This window comes from Mustela nivalis (genome assembly GCF_964662115.1).
Source record: "Mustela nivalis genome assembly, chromosome: 9".
Taxonomy (NCBI): domain Eukaryota; kingdom Metazoa; phylum Chordata; class Mammalia; order Carnivora; family Mustelidae; genus Mustela; species Mustela nivalis.
The window spans coordinates 118,100,553-118,113,033 of record NC_139028.1 but is presented as its reverse complement, the minus strand read 5'-3'; the positions used below and the strand labels follow the sequence as shown (position 1 = coordinate 118,113,033).

General features: G+C 61.6%; 1 protein-coding gene and 1 long non-coding RNA gene across 11 annotated transcripts in view; one reads left to right on the top strand and one right to left on the bottom strand.

Moving 5' to 3' along the window:
• Window positions 1–12,481, top strand: part of KCNQ1 (potassium voltage-gated channel subfamily Q member 1) — a 307,094-nt gene that overhangs the window by 146,864 nt on the left and 147,749 nt on the right. The gene's annotated exons all lie outside the window — the stretch shown is intronic.
• LOC309873507 overlaps window positions 1–12,481 on the bottom strand; it is a 42,089-nt gene that overhangs the window by 13,515 nt on the left and 16,093 nt on the right. For 2 of the 5 annotated variants that reach the window (XR_014316387.1, XR_014316388.1), the window contains exon 1: window positions 117–9,090. The exons of 1 other annotated variant lie outside the window; for it this stretch is intronic. This is a non-coding gene — a long non-coding RNA (uncharacterized lncRNA). Of the gene's footprint in view, window positions 1–116; window positions 9,097–12,481 lie in introns of those variants that run through there. 2 more of the 5 variants (XR_014316384.1, XR_014316386.1) reach the window with 2 other exon arrangements.

The following is a 12,481-nucleotide window of genomic DNA, read 5'->3' as shown; positions in this document are numbered from 1 at the left end:
AGTACAGGCTGTCTCCCCAGATGAGCGTGGGGACAGCCGGCATTTTCTCAATAGTGGGTCAGTAGTGGGTCTTGGCAGCCATGGCCCCCGGCCCCCACATCCCTCGCGCTCCTTACCGTGTCCCGCAGGCTTTGGCACTGTGGTCACATGTGGCCAATCTGACTCTTACGTCCCACTGGCTGGTGCTCAGGTGTTCGCCACGCCCGGAGACGCTGTCTTCCCGGAAACCCCGGCCAGCGTGTATCCGTTCGGCCTGGAGGGCACTGCGGCAGTCAAGTCACCTCTCCGAGCCTCGGCGTCCTCTTGTGGACCCTGGAGATGGGCCTCATGGTGCAGGTGTGAGCCGTGGAGGCTGTGGGGTCGGGGGTCTGGCCCGGCCCGGATCCGAGAACTGCGTTAGCCAATGCAATACCTCACTTGGGGGGACCCTGTACTTCACTGAGAGCTTCTGAAAGCGCCAGGTCGCAGGTCTCCGTGGGATGTGGATGGGGTCCATGTGTAGCCTTGAGTTCCTGTCCCCAACGCAGGCCGCAGTCGGGGACTGCCCACAGCCTTCAGTGGTGACGGAAGGGGCCAGCTCCCAGGGAGGTACAGGGAGAGTCCTGAGCTTCCGTCCCGCTCTCTGGGGTGGCCACACGTGCCCCGATGTGCTTCTGCCATCATTCTCACCGTACGCCGTCGGGCCTACCCGCCAAGGCCGCCACAGCCGCCAGCAGAGTGAGGGGCGGTGTGGGCCGGGCATCCTGCCTGCCCGGCCCCGTGTGAACAAGGACATGGAGGCATGGCCGTGGCCCCATTCTCCGGGGCCGCTCCCCAGGCAGCCCAGCCAGGACGGCCGTGCTCCCAGGCTTGCTGGCCACCGGGCGCTCCTGTCCCCAGAGGCTACGTGTCTGTGTCACGCTTGGCTGGGACCCACAGCTGTCACGGCGGGTTGGAGAGTGCTGCACGGGAGGGCCGAGCCTCGCCTTGTCCCAAGAGGCAGAGGCCGAGCCGGGGCTCTGTCGCAGACGCATGTTCTCCTGGGGAGCCCGAGGCTGTGAGGGGGAAGCCAGGCCTCCCGGAGGGCATGCAGGGGCAGGGAGGTCACCAGCCAGTGGAGGCCGAGGGGCCTGGCGTCCGGCTTGAGTCTTCGCCTCCCCCAGTGTTTCTGCGGCCCGTGGGCTGGAGAGAGCAGCTCGTGGACGGAGAGTGTGCGCTTTGGTTGGAGTCTCTCTGTGGCCGCTTCCTCCAGGAACTCTGCCCAGTGGACTCTGCACACACCGGGGACCTGACCCCGTGGTGCATGGAGTGCAGGGGGCCTCATGGACCCGCAGGCCGCTCGGGGGCTCCCGGGTCTCCTGGGTGAGGCCGACTTGCATGCGTGAGACACAGGGCGGCGGGCCGAGCTTCCGGCTTCTGGGGGTGGCCCAGAGCCCCTGGCCAGGCGGTCGTCCTTTACGTGGGCCAGGCCTCTTGGGACTGGGTGGGTGTCCTGGGCACAGGCCACCCCAGTTGCTGGTCCTTGGCAAGGACGGTCTCCTGGGCAGAGGTCTGACAGTTCCGCCATTTCGGGTCCGGTTGGCTCACGCGAGGCCTGGGGCACTATCTGGGAAGGGAAGAAAGGGAAGCAAAGGGAGAGGGACAGAGTCTGGCCCCAGAGCCCGGTGTCCCCAGCGTCCCTGGCGCCCCAACGCCCTTCCCCTGGGCCCACGTCTGCTTTGCCCACCCCAGCAGCCCCAGAGGCAGTCCCTCGAAAGACACTGGGGAGCAGGCTGGCCTGGAGCGGGGACGCCCTCCGGATGTGCCCAGAGCTGCTCCGCTTCAGTGGGCGCAGGCCACTCGGCGGAGCTCCGCGGGGATGTCGCACAGCTCCGGGAAGCGATTTTTAAGAGGCAATTCAAGGGATCTTCAAAGGTCATTTTGACTCTACCTGATTGGTCTTTGGAACCGAACCATCACGTAAGATCCGACTAGGCTGTGCCTTCCAAAGTCTAACTCTCGCCACAACGCTGTCCTACGGGGCCCTGCTGGGGAAACTGAGGCAGAGGTTGGGGTCACGTCACAGGCAGGAGAGGACATGGGGAAGATGCGGGGGGTGAGGCTGTTCCAAGAGAGAGAGCTGAGGGCCCACCCCCACAGCCCTGGCTGCGGACCCGCTGCCCACAGAGTCCAGCCCCTGGACAGGAAGCAGGCAGCTCCCAGCCGCCGACCCCAGGCCCCCCGCCACTGCTCCGGTAGCCAGGCTCCGTATCTAGGGGATAAAGTGCAAGGTAAGGTCACGCTGGACCTTTAGCTTCGAGCCTTTTAACCTGCTTGTCTGCCTGGCCCTGCCGAGGCTGCTGTGGGCCTGTGTCGTCTCGTCCCCCCCGTGTCCCGTGGGCCCAGGGGCGATTTTCCTTCCTTCCCTACTTCCGGGCCTGCCGGCAGTGGTCTTGCATTTGCGTCGGCCTCAGTTTCAGAATCTGTTGGAGCAAATGGAACCTTTTCCAGTTTAAAACACTAGAATGTTTTTTTTTTTCTTTTCTTGAGCTACCCCATGGAACCCCCAGCCAAGCCGGTGGGCTCCAGGTGGGGGCTCACGGGGCCTGGACGGCGGGGCAAGACCACAGCAAGAACAGGGGGCCAGACTCCAAGGTGGGGGCAGCCTCAGGTGGAGGGACACCCCTGAAAACGGGCTCCCGGCGTGACTGAACTCTGGCTGGTGTGTGTGTAGGGACTGGGGTGGGGCCATCCACCGGGTTCAGAGTGTCCTCCCTGGGGACCCCCACAGCCCGCGGCAGCTCTCTACCATCTACCCCTGTCTTGTGCTGGAAGTGGGCTGCATCAGGCCGGGGGCTGGTGGGTGGGGAGGGGAAGCTCTTCTGTGGCTGTTGGGAGGTAGACAGCCTGGGACACGGGGCCGACAGCAGAGATGAGGGGACCCTGCCCAGAAGCCATGCCAGGTGCGGACAGCTGGGACCAGGCCATGGGACTCCTGGAGCCTGCTCCTTTGGTTCCAGTGGGGGCCATCTGTCCTAGTGGGACCTGTACTGCAGCCCGCACCAGCCCCAGGCCCCTGGCTACTAGGACAGCAGCGGGAGCATGTCCTTGAGGCCTTGGTCATGGCTGTGGCCTGCTCCTTCCCCTGCTGTTTCTATCACACCAGGCCCCCCACCAAGGGACACAGGAAGAGCATCCCCCCCCAGTTCAGTCCACTGTGGGCCACACTCAGAAGGAGAGGCCGGTGGAGTTGAGGCATCACACGAACACCGAGCCCTGAGGTCCAAGCTGTCCAGAAGGGACAGGGAAATCGGCCTCTCCGGCCACGACAGGAGACCCCAGCCAGCAGGAACAGGGCAGGGTAGCCACCAGCCGGTGCGCTCAGAGTTGGCCCCGGGGCTGCAGGCCCAGAGGCCTGGGCGGCAAAGCCACAGGCTCCTCCCCGGGGAGACCGGCCAGGCCCCGGAGCAACCCCCCTTTCTGGGCCAGGCCGCCCCGAGTGCCGTAACTCCTGCTGCGCACGGGCCTCCGTGACTCCGATGGCCTGCGGGAGGCTCGTGCTTCCCACCTGCTGCTCCCCGGCCATGCAGGTGGCAAGGTCCCAGTGACTGGGGTCAAAGAGAAGCTAAGCGTGACCAGCCTGTCCACCGTGTGTGGCTGATCATGGACTTGTCTCATTTACTGGGCCGCTGTCGGTCTCTGCCTGTCAATGTTTAACTCCCCCGGATGCCAGATCTCAGGGCCCAGACGGCCCGGCGTGGATGGGGGTGGGGGGCACGGGTGCAGGGGGCAGTGCTCCCTCCGGGGGTGTGGGGATCGTCTGCAGGTGGGATATGGAGAGGCGCTCGGCCTGGGGTGGGCTGCCGGGGGCCCGGCGCCCTCTCTGCTCCCGCCAGCTGAGGCCACGGCTGGGGTGCCCAGCCCCTTGGGCCCCTCCGTGGTTTCCGGCCACCGTGGGCCTGGGGTGCGGCCCCCTCACGTGTGCTTGCCAGCTGCCCCGCGCGGGCCTGGCCCCGGTCTCCCCGCGGGTGGGGAGGGAGGTGTCGAAGCGGGGCTGTGGGGCCACCCAGCGTGGGCTCAGGAAGGGAAGGAATGCGACTGAGGCGGGTGCGGCTGAGGCGAGCGCAGCCAGCTGTGGGTTTTTCTTGGGGCCCAGAGAGACGGGAGCCGAGATGGAGGCCCCTCTCTCTCGCCCCCGCCACACACACTAGGACCTTTCTTCAGTGTGTGGCTGGTGGAGCTGGAGGCCAAGGACACTCTCTGGAAATCTGAATTCCATGCGCTCTTGGCAGAGGGCGGCTTCCTGCTTGGGGAAGGTGTGCGCGTGTGCGCGTGTGTGCACACAGCCCCGGGGGCCGGAGGCGGGAGAGGCCCGTGGGCGGAGGGGTGCTGGGGGGACGTGGAAGGTGACCCCCGTGTTTCCAGGCACCGGATGGCCCTCGCAGGGCCTGGCCTGGGGAGTCTCGGCAGATACCTGGAGGGGAGGGCTCAGTAACGTGCCAGCAGCAGCGTCTTTTGAAATAAGCTCTGGCTTCCCACAGTCACGGCTAAACACGGCTTTGAATTTGAAAGCCAGGACTTTTTTGCAAAATAATTCAAAAAGTTTGCTGAGCCTTAAACCTTCCCTGACAATTCCTTCCTTCTGAAGTTAACTCTGTTAAAGTTGCTCCAATCCTAGCCTGGTGCCAGACCAGCTTCCTGGAAACCTTCGCCAACGGCCGGCCTTTGGAAAGGCTTGTCACCCTAATAGCTGTTGGAAAAAAAAAAAAAAAAGAAAGAAAGAAAGAAAGAAAAAGGAAAGAAGGGGAAAAAAAAGAAAAAGAAAAAAAACGCTCACTGGGCACCTCGGCCGCTCACCGGGCGCCTCGGCCGCTCACTGGACGCCGCAGGGTCTGAAAAGTCCTTTTTGTTCGCCCGGGCTGCAGTCTCCAGGCCTGCTTGTGGGGCTGACTGGAGCGGTTTCTCTTCGTTTCCTCTCACAGTGGCGGGCGCTGGGCTGCCTGCTTCCCGCCCAGCTGCTCTGCCGGCGGCACGTGTTGGCCTCCCCACGCCCAGGTGGGGGACGGGGATGCCCAGGCCAGAGCCCCTGCGGAGGCCGGGTGCGGACATGTCCCGAGCGAGCCAGGGACCTCACCGTCAAGGCCCCCTTGCCCCAGTGGGGGCAGTGCCCGGTCGAGGAGTGCCCGGGGTGGGGTGGGGGCTCCTCGGTCAACATTGTGTCGCTTCCCCAGAGAACGCAGGTTCCAAGAGGTGCCTGGCCAGTGCCATTTCAGAAGCGGGGATCACTTGCTCCTCCCAAAGCCAAATTTTAGCAGAAAAGAAAGGCAGGGTGGTGAGATAGGTCCGCGTTCCAGCTTTATTCTTTCCTTTTTCAAAAAAAAAAAAAAAGTTTAAAATGTGACTGTGCGCTAGGAAATACTTCAGTGAACCCAGACGTGGGGCAGATCAATTGGAAAACAGGCTGTGTTGTCATGGCCGCGCGAATCAAAGTCAACAGTCCCCTGAAGCCGGGAACGAGTTACATAAAACTCGAGAGTTTTCCAGAGACGCCGTGGCCAGAGCGCGCCCTACTCGTACTCACTGGTTTCTGGAAGAATCCCTCCTCTCCCAAGCCCGCGGGACAGAGCCCACGCAGCATCTCGTTTCGAGGAGAGCCTGGGGCTCTGCAGAGGGCTGGAGGGCACCCCTTCCCATCCGAGTGGGGGTGGGCTCCCTGGGAGCCTGCCCGGGGTCTGCTCTCCCTCTGGTTCTGCCTTGTGCTGTCAAAAACCTCTTTGTGCGGGAGCAGCCCCTGTTCCTCGGACTGACATGAACCAGAGCCCACAGCAGCGGGCGGTGGGGCGGCCTCTTAGGCAGGCGCCCCAGCCCCCGGCGCAGGGCTGCCTGCTCACTGCCCGGCCAGCACCCGCACGCCGCGCCAGGCCTTACCTCTCGCGATCGTGCACAACCAGTACTAATCCCACTAAACCAGGCTTTACACACGCGCGCGCAGCAGAGCACAGTCAGAGCCCACAAGAGGCCGTCCTGAAAATTCAGGCTGTCCCGCCCGGCGCCGGATTCCCATGTTTCCTGCCCTAGAGCTGAGCACGGTTCGCGGTCTCCGCTCCGTTCCTCCGACGGCTCTTACACGAGGGAGGGGGTCTCTACGCCTCTCCTGACGTGGACCACCGATTGCCACGCACAACCGCATGGTGTGCGTGTCTGTTTGCAGTTCCCCTTCTTGGAGCAGATGGCCAAGTGTGCCCCACATCTTTTGAGGCTGCCCAGACGAGGTGGATGCACACAGGGTGGCACCCCCGAGAAGCACTTTCATCAAGTGTTCGTGCGCACAGGCACGTGGGCGCACATGCACGTGCGGGGTCTGGCGCACTGGGTCCCATGCCCTGGGGTCCGGCGCACTGGGGTCCCGAGCTGCTGCTTCCAGGATTGGTGTGCGTGGCCACAGCTCTCAGCCCACTGCCATGGGCTGCCCCCGCGCGGGGCTGTGCTTATAGGGGCTCTGGTCCCTGCGGCATCGGTTCAATGCCGGTGAACACGGACGCCCCTCCTCCCCGAGAGGAGGCATGCAGATGGTGGGCTGGGAGGGCCGTCAGGAGGCTGAGGAGTCGGGCTGGGGGGACGGGTGGTGGCGCTGGTCAGCAAGCTTTCCATCCTCAGATGTAGGGGTGGGCCCCTGAGGGACGCCGGGTCGGGTGGAGGGCAGCATGACTTGCCTGCAGCTGGCGGGGAGGCCAGCAGGGACACACAGTGGCCCCAAGAGGACAGAGCCCTGGCCACCCTGCCGAGCTGCACACCTCACCATGGGCGTCCTGCTTCAAGCAAGTCCACCACTCATTTCTTGGTAGGCATGTGGCCCCAGCGCGCACTGCTCAAAGGCAAGATGGCCGGGTGTTCTGGCTGGGTCTGGAGTAAGACGCGGAGCGCATCTCCCTCTCACTGACAGCTGCGGACGTTCCACTGTCCCGCGAGTGCAGAGCAGCCCCCATCGATGGGCGTACGGGGCCGCGGAAGCCCGCCGTTAACCCCTCGGAGGTTCACTAAGGAACCGCCCGGTTACGAAGTTCGCGCATCTCTCGCCACCGAACACTGTCCGTCTCCTCCCGGGGCTCACCCCAGCTCCAGCTCTGTCTGCAAGGTCTCTTTCTAGGCTGCCCCGCACCAAACAAGGACGCTACAAAATGAATCAACTATAGAGGGGAACTGTGAGTCTCGCCAGATGTGAGACTTCATGAGGTCCCGGGAAGTGAAACCAAAGACTCCAGCAGAGACGGGGCAGAGGTAAACACGTCCCCAGGTGGAGAGACCATCCAGGCCGGTACGCCGACATGGGCTGCTCAGGGCACAGCGAATGAAGTAGGAAACCAGAGGCAGGCCCCTGGGTGCAGCATCGTGTGCCTGTGACAGTGACCCTCACGGCCTTATGCCCATGAGAGCGGCTCCGTGTCCTTGTGCCTGTGACAGGGGCCCATGAGCCCATTGACAGCGGCCCTGTCTGTACTTATGCCCACGAAAACGGCTCCGTGTGTCCATGCATCCGTGACAGCAGCCCGTGTGCCCACGACAGCGGCCCCATACGTCCGTACACCCGTGAAAGCGGCTCCGTGCGTCCTCACGCCCGGGAAGGCAGCTCCGTGCGGCCATGGCCATGAGCGCGGCCCAGTGTGTCCTGCGCCCCCGCCCACACCGTCCCCAGCAGACCAAGTCTCGGCTTTTATCTGCATTCATCGGCTGGACGAGAATGCCCTGCTGGAGTTCTGATGTCAGTGTCTTCTATTATGAATGAGGGCTTTATCTTTTCCGATAACTAACAACATGTCTTTTTGTTCTGGGTTCCATCTTCCCATACTCTCGGCTCTTGAAGGTCTCTTGCTGATTTATAGGTAGTCAGCATGTGTCAAACATATTTTGCACCAATTTTTCTTTCGTCTTTTAGTCTCTATAATGTTTTTCTGCGGGTGGGAATTTAAAATTTTGATGTGAACTTTGGCAATCTTTTGTGACTTGGGGTCGGTCCTGGCTGTACATTTTGAAAAAACGTCCTCGTCGTGAGACTGTTTTCGTGGATTCACTCCTGCTATCTGTGCTCCACCTTTTTTACATGTAAATAGAGCTTCCTCTGGGTTTGGTGCAAGAAATCACTAAATGCGGTGTGTTTCCTGTGCGTCTACCTGGTGGTCTCAGCATGAGTCGCTACAGCACGTCACCTTCTCTCCACGGACTGATCAGACTCTCCTGTCCTCTGTGTCTGCTTGTAGACGGCCTCCTGGACGGCTGATGGGCCCGGGGAGAGGCCAGGCGTGGGGGGTCTGACTTGGGAATTGTACGATGCACTTGTCAGTGGGGCCGGGCTCCCCCCATTCCTATTACTGGAAAGCCACCTGGTGCCGCCGACCAGGGAATCCATGGTATGGCCTTGGATCAGAACGTTCTTCAGATGGAGATGCAGGATTCGCTCTGGAGTTAACAGGAAGCCGAGGGTTTGGGGCTGAGCCCTCGCCTGGGTAACTAGGAATGTCAAGGAGCTGGAGTGCGAGCTTCTTCCTGGGCTCGCTCACACAGCCCGAGGGCTGGGGTGCTGTGACAACCGTGCCGGCCAGCAGGTCTCCACGTCCCACCCTGGAGAGTAGGAACCATCTCCTTGTCCGGTCTGGGTTCCCAGACCCAGTGCAGCCTTCCAGCCTTGTCCTGATGAAACCAGCCCAGAGGAAGGCTGCCCCTCGTCCCCTGTCCCCCTGCGCCCCTGCCTGGCATTGTCCTTTACTGAGTCGGGAATAAGAGGTCACGCTTACAGGCAGATCCAGGCAGATCTGGAGCCACAGCCCAAGTTCAAACCCTTGGCCAGGGTCTCGGGCTCCCCATCTGTAAAACGGGGATGACGAGAGAGCGTGCCTTCCGGGGCACTGCTCGGGGGATAGAAGGGACCCCGGCGCAAAGCACACAGGAAGGCTCCAGTGCCGGCCACGGCTGGTGTGCTGGTGTGCGCCCTTCCCAGCTTTAGGCCGCTGCCTGCAGGTACTGCCGAGGCCGCTGGGGAGGGAGCCTGAACCAGGAGGCTCGGCTGCAGAAAGCAGCACTATGCACACGCACGACCCCGTCTGAGAGGACAGGTGCTCTTTAAAACCCGTGGCCCCTCTAGAGCCCGGGGGGTAGGGGGTAGGGGTCAGGCTGCCCCAGGGAGCTCCAGGTGATGCCTTTTCAGAATCTTACAGACTTTGGAATCGACATGTCTGATTTTTTAAAAAAGCATGTACCCGTGTGTGTGACCCTCTCCATTCTCTTGGTATTTTCTATGGAAGCTGCGATCGATTTAGATGAACTTAGAATACATCTTTTTTTATAGAAACAGCCTTTCTAGCCACATGCACGTTTATCTCTGTTCAAGACAGCTGTAATATCCCTCAATATTTTTCAGCCCTTTGTACGGATTCTGTACATTTTAAAATTCATTATTGGGTATTTTTAGGACTGTTGATTTTTTTAGCATGGGAATCATGATTTTCTTAATTAGACTTTTTATTTTGAGATAACTGCAGATTCACATGCAATCAGGGATAATTGATGCCACGTGTCCTTTACCCACGCACCCCCCCCCCCGACATCTTGCAGACCACAGGCTCAGATCGCCAGCAGGATCCAGACAGTGACCCAGGGCCGCTCCTGTCACCCGCACAGTCTCTCATGTCACCCCTTCAGCCGTAAGCACTCCCTCCCACCCCGCCGTGTCCTCAGCCCCCGGCAGCCACCCATCTGTTCTGCATTTCGAGTCTGTCCTGACGAGAATACTCTGTAAGTGGACCGAGGCTGTAGGACCTCCTACGACGGGCTCGCGCCCCACACGGCTCCCTGGAGACCCCCCAGGCTGCCTGGTGTCCACGCGCGTTCTTGGTGTGATGCTGCTCGGGCTTGGATCTTCAAAGCCGATTTTTAGCGGGGTCTTGGGGTTCTCATGGAGGGAAGAGGTGTGGCCATCCGTGGGGCTCCGGCTCTGTTAGGGCGGCTCTGGGCGCCTTCATCCAGAAGTGGATCACTTTAAATGAGCCTCTCACAGCAAAGTTTCTGTGAGAATTTTTTGTTTTGCTTTTCATTTCCCTTTTGAAGCTGCTTTATTGCGGTACGACTGACAGACCAGATCTGTACGTCAGTAACGTGTCCGCAGGTGAAGTCTGGGGAGAAGCGCGCGCCCATGAGGCGGTCCCCGCGTTCTCCGCCCTAAAGCGACCGTGAGCTCCCCAAGTTCCGTCTCGCTGCCGCTCTCACTGGCACTGTTATCGTCAGCATCATTACTATTTTAGACGGGCACTTCCCCCAGACCTGCCCTCCCAGCAGCCTGTGGACGACACTGTGCAGTGCCGCTCCCTGGAGTCCCCCGCGCCGGACCCACGCATCCTGCAGGGCTGACCCTCTGCGCAGGGGTCGGGGGAACCGGCCCCCAGCCCACCTGCCACCTCCGAGGCCTTCGCCCGCTGCGGTCTGACGGCTCTGGACACTTCATGTGACTGGTGTCACCCTGTGTCCTCCTGCGTCGCTTATTTCAGCGTCCCCCCCCATTCACCCATGCGGTCACCATCGGCAGGATTGCCTTCTTGTGAGAGCATTCTTGGACAACAGCTCCATTTCTGAATACTAGCCGGGCAGAGAAAGAATGTCCTTTTATATCGCTGACGTCTCATGAAGAGTGGAGTAGAAGGAAGCAAGTGAGCTCCCTGGGGGGTAGAAGCGGGGCTTCAGGGAACCGCCGGGGGGTGGGGGCAGCCCGGGGGCCGTCCTCTGGGGACGGCGAGGCGAGCCAGGACTCCCAGGGCCTCCTGTCTCCCCACCAGCCCACCCAGCCCCGTCTGCCTCCAGCTATGTGACCCTTAGTCGAGCTCCCTCCTCACCCTCACGGAGAGGATGGGTTCTTGGAGCTGGGGTAGCTGCAGATGAAGAATGGGGATCCCATGAAAGTTCTAGGGGGAGGGGTGGGGTCAGCCAACCTTCCTGGCCTCAGGCTACCTTGATGGGATATGGGGCTTCACAAAGACCCCCATGTGGTCCAGGCTGGGCCAACCCCCAAAGCCTGTAAGGAGCTTGCCTTTCATGTTTCTGGAGGCTTCTAATTGTCCCCTGCTCAGCCCCCGACCTTCACACACACATACACACACACACACATACTCAGCTAAGGGCAAGGGGGCAGGTCCAGTCTATAACATCGGCCCCCAGGGCTGGTTCGTGCAGGAGCCAGGCTGTCAGAGCTTTGAGAAGCTTTGAGAACATTCGGCACGATGTCCTGCAAGCGGAAGGTGGACGCCTCTCTTCTCCAGCCAGGAAGGGGGTGCATGAGCACCCCAGGCCCCGTGCAGGCCCGGGGGCCAGCGGGAGCTGGGCAGGCCAGTCCCCGCTCTCTCTGCGGGCCTGGTCTGCGCTCCCCGGGCAGCCAGGTGCTCCCAAGGAGGCCCGGCACTGCCATCTGGGCGAAGGGAAAACTCACGGGCCCCGCACGTGCTCTGAGGTAAGGAATAGTCTTCCGAGAACCAGAGTACTGGACTCCCCTCAGCCAGGCGCTGCGCTTTCTAAACACGATTTCACTCATCTGCCCATCGGGGCAGCTCTTGATGCAGGAGTATTATCACTCTTGTTTTATATATGATCCACCTGAGGCCTGAAAGGTTCAGGCTAGGGCCCAGGGTCACCAAGCCCATGGTGCCCTTGAGCGGTGGATCTCACCGAGTCGCGGCGGCTCCTCCACTGTCCCCGGTATCATCTGAAACAGGCCAAGCTCCCCAGACCCTGTCGCCTAACCCCAGACAGAGAAAGACGCACCCTCTGGGTCTTGGCTGAAATGTCGCTCCCGCAGACTGGGCCACTGAGAACCCCACCCCCCACCCCCCATTCTTAATGGATAACTGCCTGTTTGTTTGTGCTCAAGGGCTCGCTGGCCGTCTCCGGCAAGCGCGAGGGGCCGGGGGAGGCAGAAGCAGACCTTTTGGCTCAGTGTCGTTATCTTCGGGCTTAATCCATGTGGAGCCCCTCACGGCCCCTCTGTGAATGTTTGATGAAGCAAGAGTGAATGAGTAAGCGAGGCAGGTGGGGGCCGGGCCGGGCCGCTGCCACGTAGCCTGCGGCAGGCCTCGGCACGGCCTGGGGACACTCTCTGGAGCTCCCCTGCCCCTGCCCTTCCTGCAGGGCTCTGGTCACATTCCGCTGGCCGTGGCCGCTGTGAGTCCAGAGTCGACCCAAGGTCTCTGATCACAAAGAACCCCTCCCCCCAGGCCCAGTCCCTTCTGCTGCCGGCCTGGAAGTGAGGGAAATCAGGTGCCTTCACGACGACCCTCTGGGGGCCTAGTATGTACAGGCCACTCCGGCTTTCACAGATCGGGAAACTGAGGCTGGGGGACGCTCCCGCGAGGACGGTGGGGGCACCTGGGAGGGGCTCAGGGGCTGCGCGCGCAGAGGCCAGAGTCTCCTTGCTACCAGGCTGGGCTCAGAGCTCTGTCTTGCCGGCAGAGAGGACGCCTTCCCCCACACCCCATGGCAGGCCTCCTCC